Genomic DNA, 16,498 nt, shown 5'->3' on the forward strand with positions numbered 1-16,498 from the left:
TGGGTGATTGTTGACTACACCCTGTCTTCCTGGGCCCGGAGGTCAAGCCATTCCCTCCTGGAGATCCGGGTTATCAATTCGATCCACAAATTTGTAATAAACCGCTGAAGGGGAGCTGAGACTCCAGGCTGTGCCTTCTGAACTAAAATTGGATTAAAAACAAAGTATTCTTTTTTATGAAGTTACTTTTCCATTCTATTAATCAAAAATCTGAGTTCATCATCAAACTAGATTTTTTTTTGTTGTCAAAATCTGTGTATTTGGTTTTAATATGACCATAGACGAGCATCATGCACAATACATACAAACAGAGCAAATATAGGGGGAGAGCCAGGAGTTACAGAGAGCTAGTAGGAGTGTCCTCTTTGCAAACTAGATTTTTAAAACTGGGTGGAAAAGAACTTTTTTCTGATCAATGTCCTGACCAAAGATATAATTTTACGAATTTTAATTATACCTAGGCCTGTTTATAAGAGCTTTTGGACATTAGTCACTGTGAGGGCACATATGTAGTGTGACACTTTTTGTATATTACATTCTTTGTGGGTGGCTTATTTCTAAACAATAATCTTGCGCTAGCTCGGCTAGAGTGCTCCTGGCAAGCCACATGTGTTTGTCACATACATGGGTGGTGTAATTACAGGCTACAGCTGATGAATAATTCAATTCCATTATTGCATTCTCTGCACCCCTTACCATCGACATATAGGAAAGTTAAACAATCCAATGGGGTGAAATCAATTTTAACAATACCATGTTACGGGGATTTCACACGCACTGTGGCACTGAATAGCAGTGTCCTGATGCACAGTCCTAAATACAGCAAAAGTAAGGCCCAGAGAAAGGTGAAAAGTCTGGGGGACCACAAAGGAAAAGACAATTTTGAAACCAAATCAATTACATTTGAATCTGTAGATTAGCAATTACTAAAATAATATTTTTATGTGACTCAGCACTTGTCAGCTTGAAGATTTTGGCTTGGGCTGTATAAGCAACAACAACAAAAAAAAGTGGGAAAGGAAGTTTAATGTCTGTTTCTGCCAAATTTCTAAAGAGTACCTGCGTGAATCCGAGGTTTGGCACCTGGCTGCGGGCCTGTGGTTTGCCTTATTGATCAGAGAGGCTGTGCGCATGAGGCTGGGCTGCCATGTTATTTTTGTGACCTGCTCCTGCAGTTTCTATTTTTAGAAGCCTGTTTACTTCGGCTTCTCTTTGGGGATATCCATCCAGTGTCCTTGTGCGCGTGTTCTCTGGTGACAGTTATAGGTCTGTATAATGGGCTGTTGTTCCTTCCTACAAAGGGGCCACAGTCTTGCGATGGCCGATCCTTTGGTGCTGAGGGAGGCCGCGCGCTCTTGACGCAAAGGTCTGGGTGCCTCTGCCCTTGCTTTGTGGCTGGAGGATTTTTGGTCCAATCCGCAGATGTGGTCCATAAGGGGCTGTTTGTTGCCTTCTCTCACAGGTGTGGCTGACACGGTGCCAGTTTGATGTCGGGCAGCCTTGATATATTGTTCCTTTGCCACATCCCTACTGCTCTTGCATAACTATATCCCAGCAATTCAGAGTACATTTCCAAATGCCCGATTCGGGAGGCTTATCAGTTTATCAAATATTTCTCTTCAGGTGCTATAGGGCAAACCATTTTTGTGCCTTGTGCCTACTTGGCATGTTGTGTATAGAGGCTGCTACTGTAAGACACAGAGGCACACATGTTGTCTCTCTCTTTTCTGCTCGGTCTTTCTTGCTGTTTCTTATTCATCCTTTCTTTCATCCTTGGCTCCTTGTCATGCCATTTTTTCCATTTCCTTCTTATTTGCATCTTTTTTTTCTGTTTCGTTGTCTCTTTTTAGTCTTTAATCTTTCCCTTGTTTTTTTTAGTGGTAGAGGTGTGGTGCAAGCGGCCACACCAGCTGACTCTGGAGCGTGGGACTCTCGGTTGGATCACCGGCGGCAGCTCAGCATCATGTGACCCTACCCAATAGCTCACTTACTCTCCCTGACGGCCCCTCAGCGCCTTTATACCATTAGGGATGATACGTTTGCGCTTTACCAATGTGGAATTATTATTATGTAGACTTGCCTTTTGTTGCCTTCCCTGTCACTCTCATTTGCTTGCTTTCTCATTGGTTATCTGCCTTAGACTTTGCTCCTCTTCCTGTGTGTGTGTCCCGTATCGCATGGACTCGTTACTTGTCTTTCCACTGCTCATTTTTCTGTGCCTTACGTTTTCTTTGTGCTGTAGCACTCTACAATTGTGCAGTCTACAGCTTCTCCCCCCTCTGTCTCTTCAACGGCTTTCTATCTGCCTGCCCCAGCACCTCCCTCCACCCTCTGCTTAATTTGAGCAGGTGGTTTCTGGTGCTCCACACCATCACTTTATTGCGAAAACCGGCATTTAAGACAGTCTCTCACATGGTGGCTCTGTCTCAAAATTTGGAAATTAACAATACAACAGTCTTTTTTTGATTCAATATACATTAACAAGCATTTGCAATGCAATAGGTCTCGCATTTTCGAAACTTTGTCCTATTAGTATTGTAAATGACAATGCCTTTTATTATTGCAGTTATTTCAAACATAAATAAAAGGTAGTAATTTACGATGCCAACAGCTTAAAATCTTGCAAATGTGAGACCTATTGCATTGCAAATGCTTTTTTTCCAAGTCAGCAAAGCAGTGCACCGTGCCATTATATATTTGTGCTGTTATTGAATTACCTTCAGTGAAATGATAGAACAATCAAACATACAGGGGTGTCGCCTGTAGCACCCAAACGAACACATAGACATGGCAATAGTACTCCCAATGGATATCAGGATGTGCAAAAGTGAAGGGTAAAGAACACTGAAGCAAAAGAACACAAGAGGGGAAAAGCTGAAAACTCATGCTCAGTGAAGGGACGTGATGAGATGGTGATCCATGCAGACAGTGTAGAAGTTTTTTTCATAATACAACAGTATCTCAGAAAAAGTAAAAACCGTCACTACCATTGCTCAAGAAAGACTACCACTTAAAGAATGGCTCTGCAACAATATATAATGACCTATAGCAACCACAGCACTTCCTCTGGAGTGATCTAAAGACAAAACGTATCATAATGTATCCGAACCTCGTGTTTGAGCTTGTTAAAGCCACACTGTCTAAGAATGTCAACAGTAGCTGATCAGTATCCCTTACCCGTGAACAATGTTGAAAAGCGTGGAGTTGAACCCCAAATTTAAATTGCTGCGTGCAGTAAAACTGAAATTCTTCCTTACCCTGTTGTTAAGAAATGGTAGAAAGCACAGGTAAACTCTGCTAACTTGCGTCCATACAACGTGTAAGCTTGAAAACGTCAAGTAATTAGCTCATATGACCGAATGCCAGTGAAACTTGATCGGTGACCGCACTGTCACCCGGTGAAATGGTCTCAAATGTTGCTGGAAAGAATTAGTAGTCTCAATATTAGCATAGACGTGCGCAAAGTAACTATATTAACTCTTGATCCAACGTACTGGCATTCTTCTTACCTCAACACACCAAGACTGCCGTGCCGAACTCACTCCTAGGAAAACCGAGTTAACAGAACAGGTACGCCAGGAAGTTTTAAAACGCCCTGGAAATGGACAAGGGACTAAAAATGAATACCCGAAACGTGCGCCATGTTTAAAGGGTGCTCCGTGTATAAGGCTATGAATTATGATGTGGAGAGTGCGCGGAAAGCTGAAGAAATAAACAACTGAGAAGGAACGAAACTCAATAATAACAATGTGCCCTTACTGAGCGTGGCCTCGAGCGATGTGCATGCTTTACTCAAATTTAAGGACCTTGTTTCAAATACGCAAAGTACAATGAAAGAAACCGATGTCGGAGATGAACACCCACCGAGCAGTTTAAAACTGAGAAAACTGAGCGCGGCGCCGCTTGAAGGACACCGCGCTTGGTTGCTTTTCTTTTTTAACTTTAACACTGAGCGCAGTGTCCTTAACACGGGCGCTGCGCTCAGTGTTAAAGTTAGACAAGCCCGGCGGAGCGTGGCGCACGCGCTTGGCGGGGGAGCGCATTCCAGGCGGGGGAGCGGACCCTTTGAAGTGCGATGCAAAACGGATTGCATGGCGGCACGATACGCGTGATTGTGCGCGTGCTAGCCATGCAATCCGCTTTTCGGAGCACTTTTGGGAGCCCCTTACAATAGTCTCGCTTTGCGATCGCTTGCGCGATAGCAAGGCGAGACCTAAAAAGGACTAATACCAGCTGTACAAGCCATCCTTCTAGAGCTGGGCATCTGGAATAGTGTGAATTGTCTCACTTATAGGGGTGTGCTAGCTAGTAGTTGTGTTGGTACGGTCATTGGGAGTCCTAGCATGGGTAATGGGTGGTGCGAGCTGCAGTGGTCTTCTCATGAGGGCCCTGGCACTTCATTTTTTACAAATTAAGCACTTGTGCAGTGGCTCTGGGGCCGAAAGGCCTGTAGGGCCTGCTAAACCCTGATCTTGCTATAGTTTACTGCTCAAACAGCGACTAGGGGCCCTATTTTCTTCCTTGCACTAGGACCCATCACACACCGGCTACCCTACTCCTCACAGGTCTCTCACGTGCCCTCGAGTCAGGGTGTTGCCGACGCTCTCTGATGCCGTCTCCCGGATTAGCGTCTAGACATCGAAATAGAAAAGAGACTATATAACTCAGCCTTTTGTTTCTGTACATACCTCCTTTTGAAAGCATCATGTGTAATCTGATGCATTGTAAATAGGCTGCATTCATTGGCTACTTTGGATGCCTGACAGGCTGAGGTAGAATGGAGGTGCCCCGGAAGAAGCCAGGGAGGTTGCAGAAGGGGCCGGGCGGGGGCCTGAGATTTATTTTACATAGCTCTTTAGTAGGACACTATAACAGAATCACAGTGCTGGCATCAGTACCTTACTGTACAGAAGGTACAGGTGCAATCTGCAACGCATCATAGAACACACTGACTGCACCCATCAGAAGCACGATCACCTGTAGAGAAACCTGTGCTTTTGTGAGGTCTGTAGGACTGGGTGCAGCAAAGGCGCACCTATGTTAGGATCAGGAACTCACCCGATACTGTGGCATCAGCGTTTTAGAAAATCCCTTATTTAACAGGCCGATCCCTCGCTCTTTTAAGGTCCAGCGATTGGTTTACTCGGATACCGAAGATTCCAAGCTAAATTGTAATAACTAAATATATTTGTGCCAATGTGCATCTGTATGCCAACCGGTGCCCGGGCTCTGTAGACTGAAATATGGTGCCAAGCAAAATAAAACCAGACCTGTTGAAAGTGATGGTGCCCCCAGTGGAATTGGCAACGTGCTGCCCACACCATTTCAATTCAATTCAAAATAACTTTATTTCAGCGTAAGCCATAAAAGTCTTCGATACAAAACGCACAAAATATGTAAACCACATCATAAAGACATCAAAAGATCACATTTAGCAGCGTATAAATGTTTCTGTAATTCCATGGATTTTCTAAAACGATTTCATAAAACAGAAAATACAATTATCCATCACATTAAAAAGTATCATTTTACTTGATTCTAAAAACTATAAAATCACAATACAGTAATAGCAGCCCTTTTTCCCCACATCAAGCCTAAAAAATAGGCATCTGCACAGACGTACGAAGGCGTTTTATCTGTACTTAAAATCCTGAGTGCAACACAGTGACTTAAAGTGCCTACCTGCCTGAACACTGGTGCAAAGCAGAAAGAGCGGAGCATCGCATATACAGGGCATACAAAGAACACATGGTATGGTCTCAAGAAGGGAAGTCCTCTGGGGCTGAGCCCGCCCACCTGGCAGTGCACGTCTCCACGGGGAGTGAGCCCACTCTGAACATGGGGTGATGTCATTTCCTATCGAGCTGGACAGTGATCGGGTCCCAGTTCTTCTCTAACCCATGGATGGACTTGAAATCCAGAAACTCCCCGGACAAAGTACTACTTTTTTTTTTTTTTTTTTTAAAACCTTTATTTCTTCAAGAATCTGGACACAGCTATTCAGCCGACAACCCGGAGGTTCGGCAGCTTCGATAGGAGAGTACAAAGAATCGTCCACAGTACAGTGAAGGAGCAGTGAGAAGGTTCCATTTTTAATAATTACAAACACACAACAAACCCCAGCAAGGCAACAACACTGAATGCCCACGGTGATAGCCCCTCAGGGGGAGCCGGACCCCAATCGTCTAACAGTCACAGTACTATGATGAGAGGAAAAAGGGGGAAAAGCAGAGGCCCAAGAAGTCAATTAACCATCACATCTGCATACTGAGCTGGAAAGAAGGTCAAGAAGAAAGCTGTTCCTCGGGGGGATCCAGATCAGGGGCAAGACATATTCCCCCCCCCCTGTATTGATTCCACCGCCCCCAGATGGCATACCACTTCCGAGGGCGGCCTCTGGCACAATATACTGTCTTCTCCCTGAGCATACTCCAGTCCATATTTTCTTTCCACGCAGTTAACGTGGGGGGCCCCCCGGAACCCCACAAGCGCGCGATGTCCCTCTTAGCAACCATGTTACCCAGGGTCACCCACTGGGTCTGTGCCTCATCATGGTCAGTGGGCCCCCAGACATTCAGGAGACAACACCGCGCTTCCGGCTGCATAGCAATGCCCGTCACCTCCCCCATCACCGCATGAACTCGCCTCCAAAATTCCGTGATGACACCACATTCCCAGATGATATGTAGGAAAGTACCCACCATACCGCATCCCCTCCTACATAGGCCTTCCTCAGAGAATCCCATATGAACCAGTCGCGGCCCCGTCACATACACTCGATGCAGGATCTTGAGCTGCACCAGCCTCAGACGCGACGGGATCGCAACCTCCTTAGGAGAGGAAACAGCAGACTGCCAGTCCTCATCATCCAACTCGAGTCCGTCCCTAGTCCACTGGTCCCGCAGCCCCAGTAGCATATCAGCCCGAACATTTATCAGTTTCTTGTAGATGAGCGAGATCGTGCTCTCCGGCATATGGCCATCAAGGATCCGGTCCTCCAAAGGCGAGGACTCAGTCACCCTCCACGAGGACTGACCGCAGGGCATGACGCACCTGAACATATCGGAAAAACTCAGACGTCCCCAACTCATACTCCTTCTGCAACTCTTCAAAGGACTTCACCCTACCCTTAATCAGCATATCTCCAACCCTGGAGATGCCGATCAAGTCCCATTTATCAAACCCTTTCGTATGCCAAAGCCTACCCAACCTTTCAGATTCAAACAACGGGGCAGCTAGGGTGAGCCTATCCTTCCAGCCCAGGGAGTCAGTCGCCATCTTCCATACACGCACCGCCACCCCGGTGGGCCCCGTGAGGGATGAGTCGAGGGACCGCGAGTACAACGCCCTAAGATAGTTCCCACCGCGCAACAACCATCTGTCCATGGCATAACCAGGGCTGAGGGCCGGGCCATAGAAACCGTGGTTAATCGCGGACAACTGGGTGGCCCAGTAATAGCGTCGGATGTCTGGAAGCGCGATACCCCCATCATACCATGGAAGCGTCAATTTAGCAATCGCTATCCGCGGCCGCCCATCCCACAACAACGTCCGTTGGAGGCTTTCGACCTCCCGAAAGTACTTGGCCGGCACCCAATCTAGAGTATTTTGCAATGCGTAGAGGAACCGAGGAAGGGACATCATTTTGAACAAGGCAGCGCGCCCGACTAGGGAGAGCGGCAGCCTCCGCCAGCCCTCAACATCCCGCCGCAGGCGCGCCAGGGGGGGGAGCAGGTTTCTCTCATACCGCAAAGCGGGGTCCATGGAGATAAAGATCCCCAGATACACGAAGCCCTGCTGAGCAATCTGGATCGAACAATTTCGCGGGACCGGCGGAACCTCACCACTCAGGACGTATAAATACGATTTACTCCAGTTGATGACGAGACCCGAATTCCTACCGAAGGATGTAAGAACGTCACAGACCACTATGAGTGAGTTCTTAGGCGAGGCAAGATACAACAAGATGTCATCAGCATATAGCGAAATGCGGTCCTCGTGTTCGGGCGACCACCGAAGGCCACGTATATCCGGGTGCCAGCGTATCCACGCCGCCAGCGGTTCAAGAGCAAGGGCGAACAACAGAGGCGACAGGGGGCAGCCCTGCCGAGTCCCCCTCCCAAGCCAGAACGGAGTCGATGCCCGGCCATTTACCACCACACTCGCAAGGGGTCCCTCATACAGCAACCTCACCCAGCTCACAAAACCAGGGCCAAAGCCGAACTTGGCTAGCACAGCCCACAAATATTCCCATTCCACCGTATCGAAGGCCATCGTGGCATCAAGAGACGCCACAATAGCCGGTTCTCGCAGCGTGCCAGCCCTGGCGATCACCCCATGAAGACGCCGAAGGTTCAACGCGGTGTTGCGATGCGGAATAAAACCGGATAGATCAGGGTGAATCAAGTCTCCAAGTACCCTGACCAATCGGCCCGCCAGGATTTTAGCCAGGATCTTCGGCTCGGCGTTGAGGAGTGATATGGGCCTATATGAGGCACACTTATCTCGGGGTTTACCATCTTTATGTATCACAACAATTGTCGCCAGCCTCTGGTCCAACGGGAGGGTCCCGCTCCCCCGCGCCTCCACGAACATGGCGCGCAGGTGAGGGGCTACCCTATCCGGGAACAGTTTATACAGGTCAATCGGCAAGCCATTCGGGCCCGAGGCCTTGCCCGAGTTCAGCGCGCGAATAGCTCCCGCCACCTCATCGATCGTTAAGTCTCCATCAAGATCATCTCTATCTACATCAGAAAGACAGGGCAGAGCGATATCCCGCAAGAGGTCACGCGAGTCCTCGGGCGGCCTATCCGACACTGAGGCATAAACCTTACGGAAATAGTCCGAGAAACACTGGACAATCCCCTCAGGTTCCACAATCACCTCTCCCCCCTCTCCCGTCAGCTCCGGCACTACTCTATTAACCCGTTCTTTTTTATCCAGCCAAGCTAGGAGCTTCCCGGCCTTGTCACCAACATCATACAGGCGGCCCTGCTGTTCCCTACTGAGGGTCTTAGCGGCATTTGTCACAAGGTCCTTATACTCTGCTTGCTTCAAGCTCAGCTCATGCAGTGAGGCCGCTGTTACCTCCTCCTCTAGCGCTCCCTCCAAAGCCACGATCTCCTCCTCCACCTGCATAACCTCGCCATCTCTCCGCCGCTTGGCCGCCACTACAAGTGAGAGGGCCTCCCCTCGCAGCACGGTCTTAAATGCTTCCCAGAGCGACACTGCCGAGTCCACGGACCCCTGATTATCCTTGAAATTTTTTTTAACTGTCTTCACCAGTGCGCTGCGCATCTTGGAATCTCGAAAGTACCAGGGGTTAATAGGAGCCACCCTTCCCCCTCCCTCTCGGCCGACATCCAGGCTGACCCACACTGGCGAATGGTCCGATATGCCACGCGCCATGTGCCTGGCCTCAGACACCAAAGGGGCGTGCACAGCCAAAGTGAGCAGATAGTCAATCCTAGAAAGGCTACCATGCGCCCCGGACTGGAAGGTATATTGACGCTGTGTGGGGTGTCGGAGCCTCCAGCAGTCTATCAGGCCGAGTGTGTCTAGGAAGTCTGGAAGCCACTTCTGAGCCCCCCCTGTGTCTCTGGGCGGGTACCTATCCAGCAGCCCAGAGCCGACAGCATTGAAGTCCCCCCCTACCACTAACATACCCCCCGGGAGATCCAGCAAGGCCCTACCCAGATCTACAAACGTGGAGGCCTGCAGGGCTGGAGGGACATAAACCGAAACTAAAACCAAAGTTCTACCTTCCCACCTCCCCGCCACCGCCACAAACCTCCCCCTATCGTCAACAACGGTGGAGTCCACCTCAAATGGTAGCGAGGCCCTGACTAGGATACCCACACCCCCAAAGTACTACTCTTGACTTTGAGTTCCTCCCTCCGTAGGGTGTAGGCCCAGTAGTGTTTTTTCATCGCACCCTTCAGGGGGAGGGTTGCCTACGTCAGGTTTGAACCATTAGTTGCCCAACTAAGCGCCTTGAACAGCGCTTTAATTGCAGACAGCCTTGGAATTTTACTAGCCCTGTCCGCCTTAATAATCGTTTCTAGAGCCGCAGTGTAATGCACCAGCTCTGGGGTAACCCAGATTCTCCGCCAATGAAGGAGAGAGCGCAGACGAGTTTTGAGGGCTACCTTTTTCAGCCCCAGTTCCAAGAATAAAGGGCACAATGGGGTACTAGATGGAAGTGAATCCAATGATTTTAAGAATGTATTCTCTGATTTCACCAGACCAGAAATGTCACCAAATCCCCAATGCCTGGGCCATATAAGGCTGCTCCTAGCTTTAGCTTTATAAACTTTCTGGGCTGGTGCAACAGGCTTGGTGCAGGAGGCACGGTGCTCCTTTAAGATTGAACTGACTATCTGCCTATACTTTATTGTTGCAACATCAGTATGTTGTCGCCATGATCAACTGGACAATTGCATGTAGTCTTGTAAGTAACACTGCGGTTAACAGACTGGTGGTGTCTCTGTACTCTGCTTGGTTTCCACCATCCCGCGCAGCCGACCCCGGTACCAGAAGCACTTGTCGCTTTGTCGTTTGCAGCCTCCCTCTCGTTGTCTTCATCTTGTTCCTTTGTGGACACTTGAGACCACCAACACCGCCTTCTCTTCTATAGCGTGCAGACCTGGTCCAGACAGCATGATCGTGGACTGTGGAGGACACTGAAAAGAGATGGCTCTCTAGGCCTCGCACACGTGGGAGTGAAACTGTACCCCACAACTTAAACACCCCAAAATGTACTTCATCCGGTTTTCCCACGGTTTACTGGTTCGGAGACGGTGTTAAACCTCAATTTCATGATGCATTGTGTCCCTACTTTAAGGCTCCTCCCCATACATCAATTAGCAGAGTAAAAAGTAATGGGGCCCACTCAGTAATTGAGTACTAGCTCGATGAAAAGTTAAAGGGTTTTTATTACAGAAGGTCTATGCCCTGAAGGTTCGTGGATGCACAGTTATACAGAACATGTAAAAAATCAGGAAAAAAATCGAAGTCTCAAATGAACAGAAAAATGATAACACAGGCATTGGCAAAGGAAATAGATTTCGCCTATGTGAAATCTTTTAGATCTGTAAATGTTTTTTTTTTTTTACATGTTGCAAAGCAGTCGAGCTGCTGTGCAACATAAAGTGAAAAAAAAAGTGCTATGACGTGGCCATTTTTTGTTTTACTTTAAGCCATGGAGCAAAGCAGCTCAACTGTTGTGTGACATGTAAAACACATTGACAATGTCGAAAGATTTCGCATAGGCAACACCTATTGGCTTTGCAAGTGCTTTTTTAGGTCTCGCCTGACCCAGCGCATGCGCTGCTCTGGCGAGACTTATTGAGAGGGCTCCAAAAAGTGCTACCAGGCCAGCCTCGAGCCGCAGCGCATGGGCGCGCGCGTCGCTTTTACCGCGATTACTTTCACTTTCGCGTTGATGTTTGATCGCGATCACTTTCACGGTCGCTTGGCATAGCCAATAGGTCTCGCTTTTGGGACCTTATAAGTGTTTAGTTATGCAACTGTTGCATGGCTAAACACTTATAAGGTCCCAAAGGCGAGACCTATTGGCTATGCCAATGCTTGTTTTATTATTGTAAGCGCTTAGCAGGCGATAACTAAAAATGCCACTGTCCGTTTTTAGGCACACATGGATAGTGGAGCATGTATTCGACTACAAAATGATGCCTCTGCGTCATCGCACCTTTTCGTCATGGCGCACAGCATATATTTTGCAGATGTATGCTAAAAAATAAATAAGAATAAAAAAACACATTAACAAAATTCTAAGTGTAATTCGGGAGAAAAAAAAATATTGCAGTGTGTGGTCTACCTGTCCTTCTGAGGCCTCTGCAGGATTTTGGTTTTAAGTTACTCGTCATCCTGCCAAGTGTCCGGCAGTGATGACTGGAGCCGATCACAACCGCTCTCATGGTGCTTTACACAGCCATGATAATAAGCGAAGAAGGCGTACAGAGCTATTGTACTGTTCATTTGCATGATACTAATAAGGTTTTACGATTTCCACTGCTGTCATTAGAGCTCGTCATGTTGGCGAAGTGGTTTTCTCTAACATTGTTAAATTGGCCAGATTCTAACATTTGCTATATCATGGGGCGCATATGCTTTATGGAGGCGGCCATGTCGGAGTCAGGCAAATAACAGTAGTCCAGGGCCCCACCCAATTGTCCGTACCGCTTTGATCACTACTGAGACTTCTCTATCTGCCTGTTCTTAAAATGGCATCTCTTGTGACACAGTTGCGCCCCTGCGCAGTGAAGAATGTGCAGAATGGGTGTATCCACACCAGAGAACTTGATGTGTTTTTAGCATTCAGGAGTGGAAGGTGTAAGCTTTCTGACAGATTTCAGCATGGAAACCACTCAGTCTCAGACACCAGCTACCCCTGTAGTCCATAAAGCTCCTAGGTTCAACAACTGCACAGACCCTGTGAAGAACTTTGAGTGATAGAAGAAAAAGTACAGCAAAAAGCAACAGAAGTGCAAGACCCTGCGAAAAGAGCACGAACGCCAGAGTGGCAAGTGGAAAGGGAGCGCAGCAGCCGTGTGATACAACAGTCACGCTAAACAGCACATGCACTCGTACGTAGTGCAGGGACAAAAGTAAAAAATAAAAAAAATTGTAAAAGTACCTCAGAAGCGCGAGGCCAGTGGAAGGACGCAGGCAGCCAGCCCCTGACCGCCAAGCGTAAAGGGTACTTGGTCCAAGCTTATCCAGAGGACAGCCGAAGCCGAGGAAAGAGATTAAGTGCAACCTGATGACGTGGAAAGCAGCTGCTGGCCAATGAGAAGAAAGAAAACGAGAGTGACAGGTGAAGCCTACCAACGGAGAGTAAGAGGCAGCCTGGCTTCTAAGCCCCTTTTAAGATTTTTTTAAAAATTTATTAAAGGATTTCTTGCCCAGAAAAATTAAGGGCTTCTTATACACCATTGTTGTATAGTAAATTGGGAAAAGTACAAAATCATTGTGGTGTGAGCAAATGTATCAGTTCTTTAGCAAATCAGAAAAAGAGAATAATGCCCACTGTTACGTTAACAAATAAGCACTACAGCCTCAATGTTAATGCCATCCAAGGATGTTCAAACAAATATGAATTTAGCCAATAAGATTTATTCACAATAAATGAACCCAGTGAAGAACCAAATAAGTTAGATACTTGTTGCAATCTTGCATCCGCACCATAGCTGAGCTCGTGAGATCTTTTGGGTTTCAGGTGCTCTCCTAAGCGGACGACACACAAATCATTGTCTCCATCTCCAATGATTTGCAATCCGTTGCAGAGAAGTATAATCAGTGTATGTCCAGCATTATTTGTTGGATGAAGGGCAACTCATTAAAGATCAATGCAAGACTAAGGTGCTAGAATTCCACCTGGTGTAATGCCTGGTGGCCTGCAGTCTATGGGCCCCTTCCTGTCCCGGTAAGGACAGCAAACAATGTGGGGGTTATTTTTGACGAGGGTTTAACCTTTGCTGCCCAAGTCAGCCGCACAGTCAGCACCTGTTTCTATATTCTAAGAACTATTAAAAACATGCTGCAGTATATTCCATCTAAACTGCACCGGCCCACCATCATTGCACTGATCACCTCCCTTCTTGACTACTGCAACGCCCTGTACCTTAACATCAATGCGGTATCACTGAATAAGCTCCAGGTGGTACAGAACGCAGCAGTAATTCTTATCCTTAACATTCCTAAACATCAGTCCGCCCGATAGGGGATTTGAACCTTGCACTGGCTCCCTATCAGGAAGCGTATTTACTTCAAGGTCCTAATCACGGTATACAAGGCCATGCATAGTAAAGGTTCGCTCCAGGTAAAAACCATGTTGCAATGGTACACTCCCGGGAGGACCTTGAGATAATCCACACAGACAAAACTGGTCTCACCCAGATTCCGCAGGTCCAGGTGCGGCGGCCGCTCCTTCTCTGTGGCAGCCACCAGGCTCTGGAATTCGTTGCCCCTTTCATTGCCAATGCAGACTCTCTCTCTGTCTTTAGAAAGCTTCTGAAAACATGGATATTCTCTTCTTAATCAGCTTAATCTCTCTTTGCTTCTGTCTGCCCAGTGCCTTGACACCTTAGGGTACAGTGCGCTTTACAAATATCCTCCTATCCTATCCTATCTTCTCCTCTCCTCTCCTATCCTATAGCAAGTTCAACACTAGCAGGACCACTACTGCGATGGAAATAAACCATTATATCCTCAGCTTAACTGTGTGGTCTTGCAAAGCCTGTGGGGAGAGGATGTGTGCAGGGGGAAGCGGGAATGAGTGACAGATGGCATCCATCTTGTTAAAAACTGAGATTTATTCAGACATGTGACCTAATTTAAAACACATTAATAACTTTACTTCTATACATCACATGATATTCATTTCAACTGCAAATACATTAATGCGGACTCTATATGTAGGGAAATGTGTAAAATTACACATTTATACATCATTATTAGAGCATAAAAATATAAACTTGAAAAACAATCCCACAGGCGCCCACACCCCCCACGCTCCCCACCCACACCAGAAAAGAAAGCCAGTGAAAGGAGAGTGTGGCCTAACCGGATCCAGTTTATTCGGATTCTTCTGTGCGAAGGCTGAAAAAAGGGTTCACGTTCTCCGGTCCCAGTGAAGAGAGGGGCAGAGGGGTGTTTTGGTCCAGGAACTAAAGTAATGCAGAGTCTTCTCTGGTAAAATGGAAAGCTTTTAGGAATTTGGGGGGTATCACCACCCGAGCATAAGGCTTTTACTTTTTAAGCTCCTGGCTCCTCACTGGGAAGCAGCCCTTAGTCTATTTATTCAAGGGCTAAATCCTTACCTGTTCTGGCAAGATTTTGATGTGCCTCCGGTACTCCCATTCTGTAGTGAGCCAATGTATTCCCGGCTGCCATAGTTCTTTGAAGTGTCCATCATGTTCTGTTAAGGGTCAATAAAAAAAAAAAAAAGTGAAAACCGAAATAATGCCACCTCGGCATCTGCCATGAATGGCTTGACCATGATGCCTCCACAGAAGAACGCGTTCTACCTTTCTACCATGAATGACTGTGTCGCATCCATCTTCATGAGACAGCCCCTGAGTAGTCTGGCGTAAACAAGGAGGCCATGATGCATGAGTCTGTATGTGAAGGTTTCACCATAGACTGGGTCCGATCCATCTGCGTGAGACAGTACATGACCCATCTAGTGGGAACGATGAGGCCACCATGATGCAAGAGACCGCACCTGACCCTTCTACCATGAACGACTAAGTCCTCTCCATCAGCAACATTAGACACCACGTGACCCGTCTGGCGTGAACAATGAGACCATGACACATGAGACTGCACCTGGCCCATCTACCATGAACTACTAGGTCATGTCCGACGGTCATGATGCTCGAGATCACACTTGACCTTTCCACCATGAAGGACTGGGTCATGTCCTTCTTCTGGAGACCACACATGAACATGGTGGTACCAACGTCCATTCCTGGTGGTCTCTGCATAAGCTCTGCTTGCGACCTGCACAGGTTTCAGTCATTATGCTTCCTCAGTGAGGTGTAACTTGATTTCCGGCCCTGCTCAAAAGTGGTTAGATAAGAGGGGGTGGTCTTATGAGTGACCCAACAGAGAAGATAACATTTGCTTGAAGTAATTGTTTTTTTTTCTTTTCTAGATTAATGGCTTCTTGGCTTTTAATATCTGGATTAATTTGCTGTAAATTATAATTTTTACAGCAAGCGCCCGTTAGGAATATCGCATATTTCTTCTGCCTGTGCTTTTATTAATGGCTTTGCAAAAGTTTTATTGTACACGCAAATATTGTTGTTTTTAATTCATATACGTGCCCCCGTCAAATATCTTTCATTCTGCATATAGTCCGTCCTCTGAGGTCACCAGCGGCCCTTTCTTGAGCAGTGTGTCAAGGACAGGGTCCTCTGTTTATCTGAGAACCCCTAGAACAGGCGGCGCGAGGGGGTAGGTTTGAGATCATGCGGGTCAGGTCGCCAAGATCATTCCCAGAGGGACACAGAGCGAGCTTTTGTCGACTGCCATAAACCCTTCTCAGGTGCTTTAGAGCACATGGGGATGGCGCAGGGGGAAGGGGGGAGGGAGCGCTCCTTGATAAGAGACTAGACCTGGGTGAAATTTTCGTTACGCCGGTGTAATCTGATTCGTGCATGCGTGTCTCATTTCACGTTACGCCGCGAAATTGTCCTAAATTACGGCTGTTTGTTTTTGCCTAACTTCAGCCACACCACGAATAAACTAAATCCGAGCGGCTGTTGTTCGTGGCACTTGTCATTGTTTTGGGTGGTTGCGGATACTTCAGCATCCAAACTGGATTCAAGGGGCTCGTTTCACCCTACAATTTAGTTCTAAATACCAGATTTTCGTTTTACCACATTTTTTTGAAATTTCGCACAATTGCGCAAAATGCAATATTTTGCACATTTCTCAGACCTTAATCGCTGCACGCCTTACTTACACTGTT

At 47.3% G+C, this 16,498-nt stretch overlaps 1 protein-coding gene across 5 annotated transcripts in view; it reads left to right on the forward strand.

Annotated features, from left to right (window-relative positions):
* The window catches only part of DPF3 (double PHD fingers 3), a 499,249-nt gene that overhangs the window by 124,170 nt on the left and 358,581 nt on the right, over positions 1-16,498 (forward strand). The gene's annotated exons all lie outside the window — the stretch shown is intronic.

This window comes from Triturus cristatus, chromosome 9 (genome assembly GCF_964204655.1).
Source record: "Triturus cristatus chromosome 9, aTriCri1.1, whole genome shotgun sequence".
Lineage (NCBI taxonomy): Eukaryota > Metazoa > Chordata > Amphibia > Caudata > Salamandridae > Triturus > Triturus cristatus.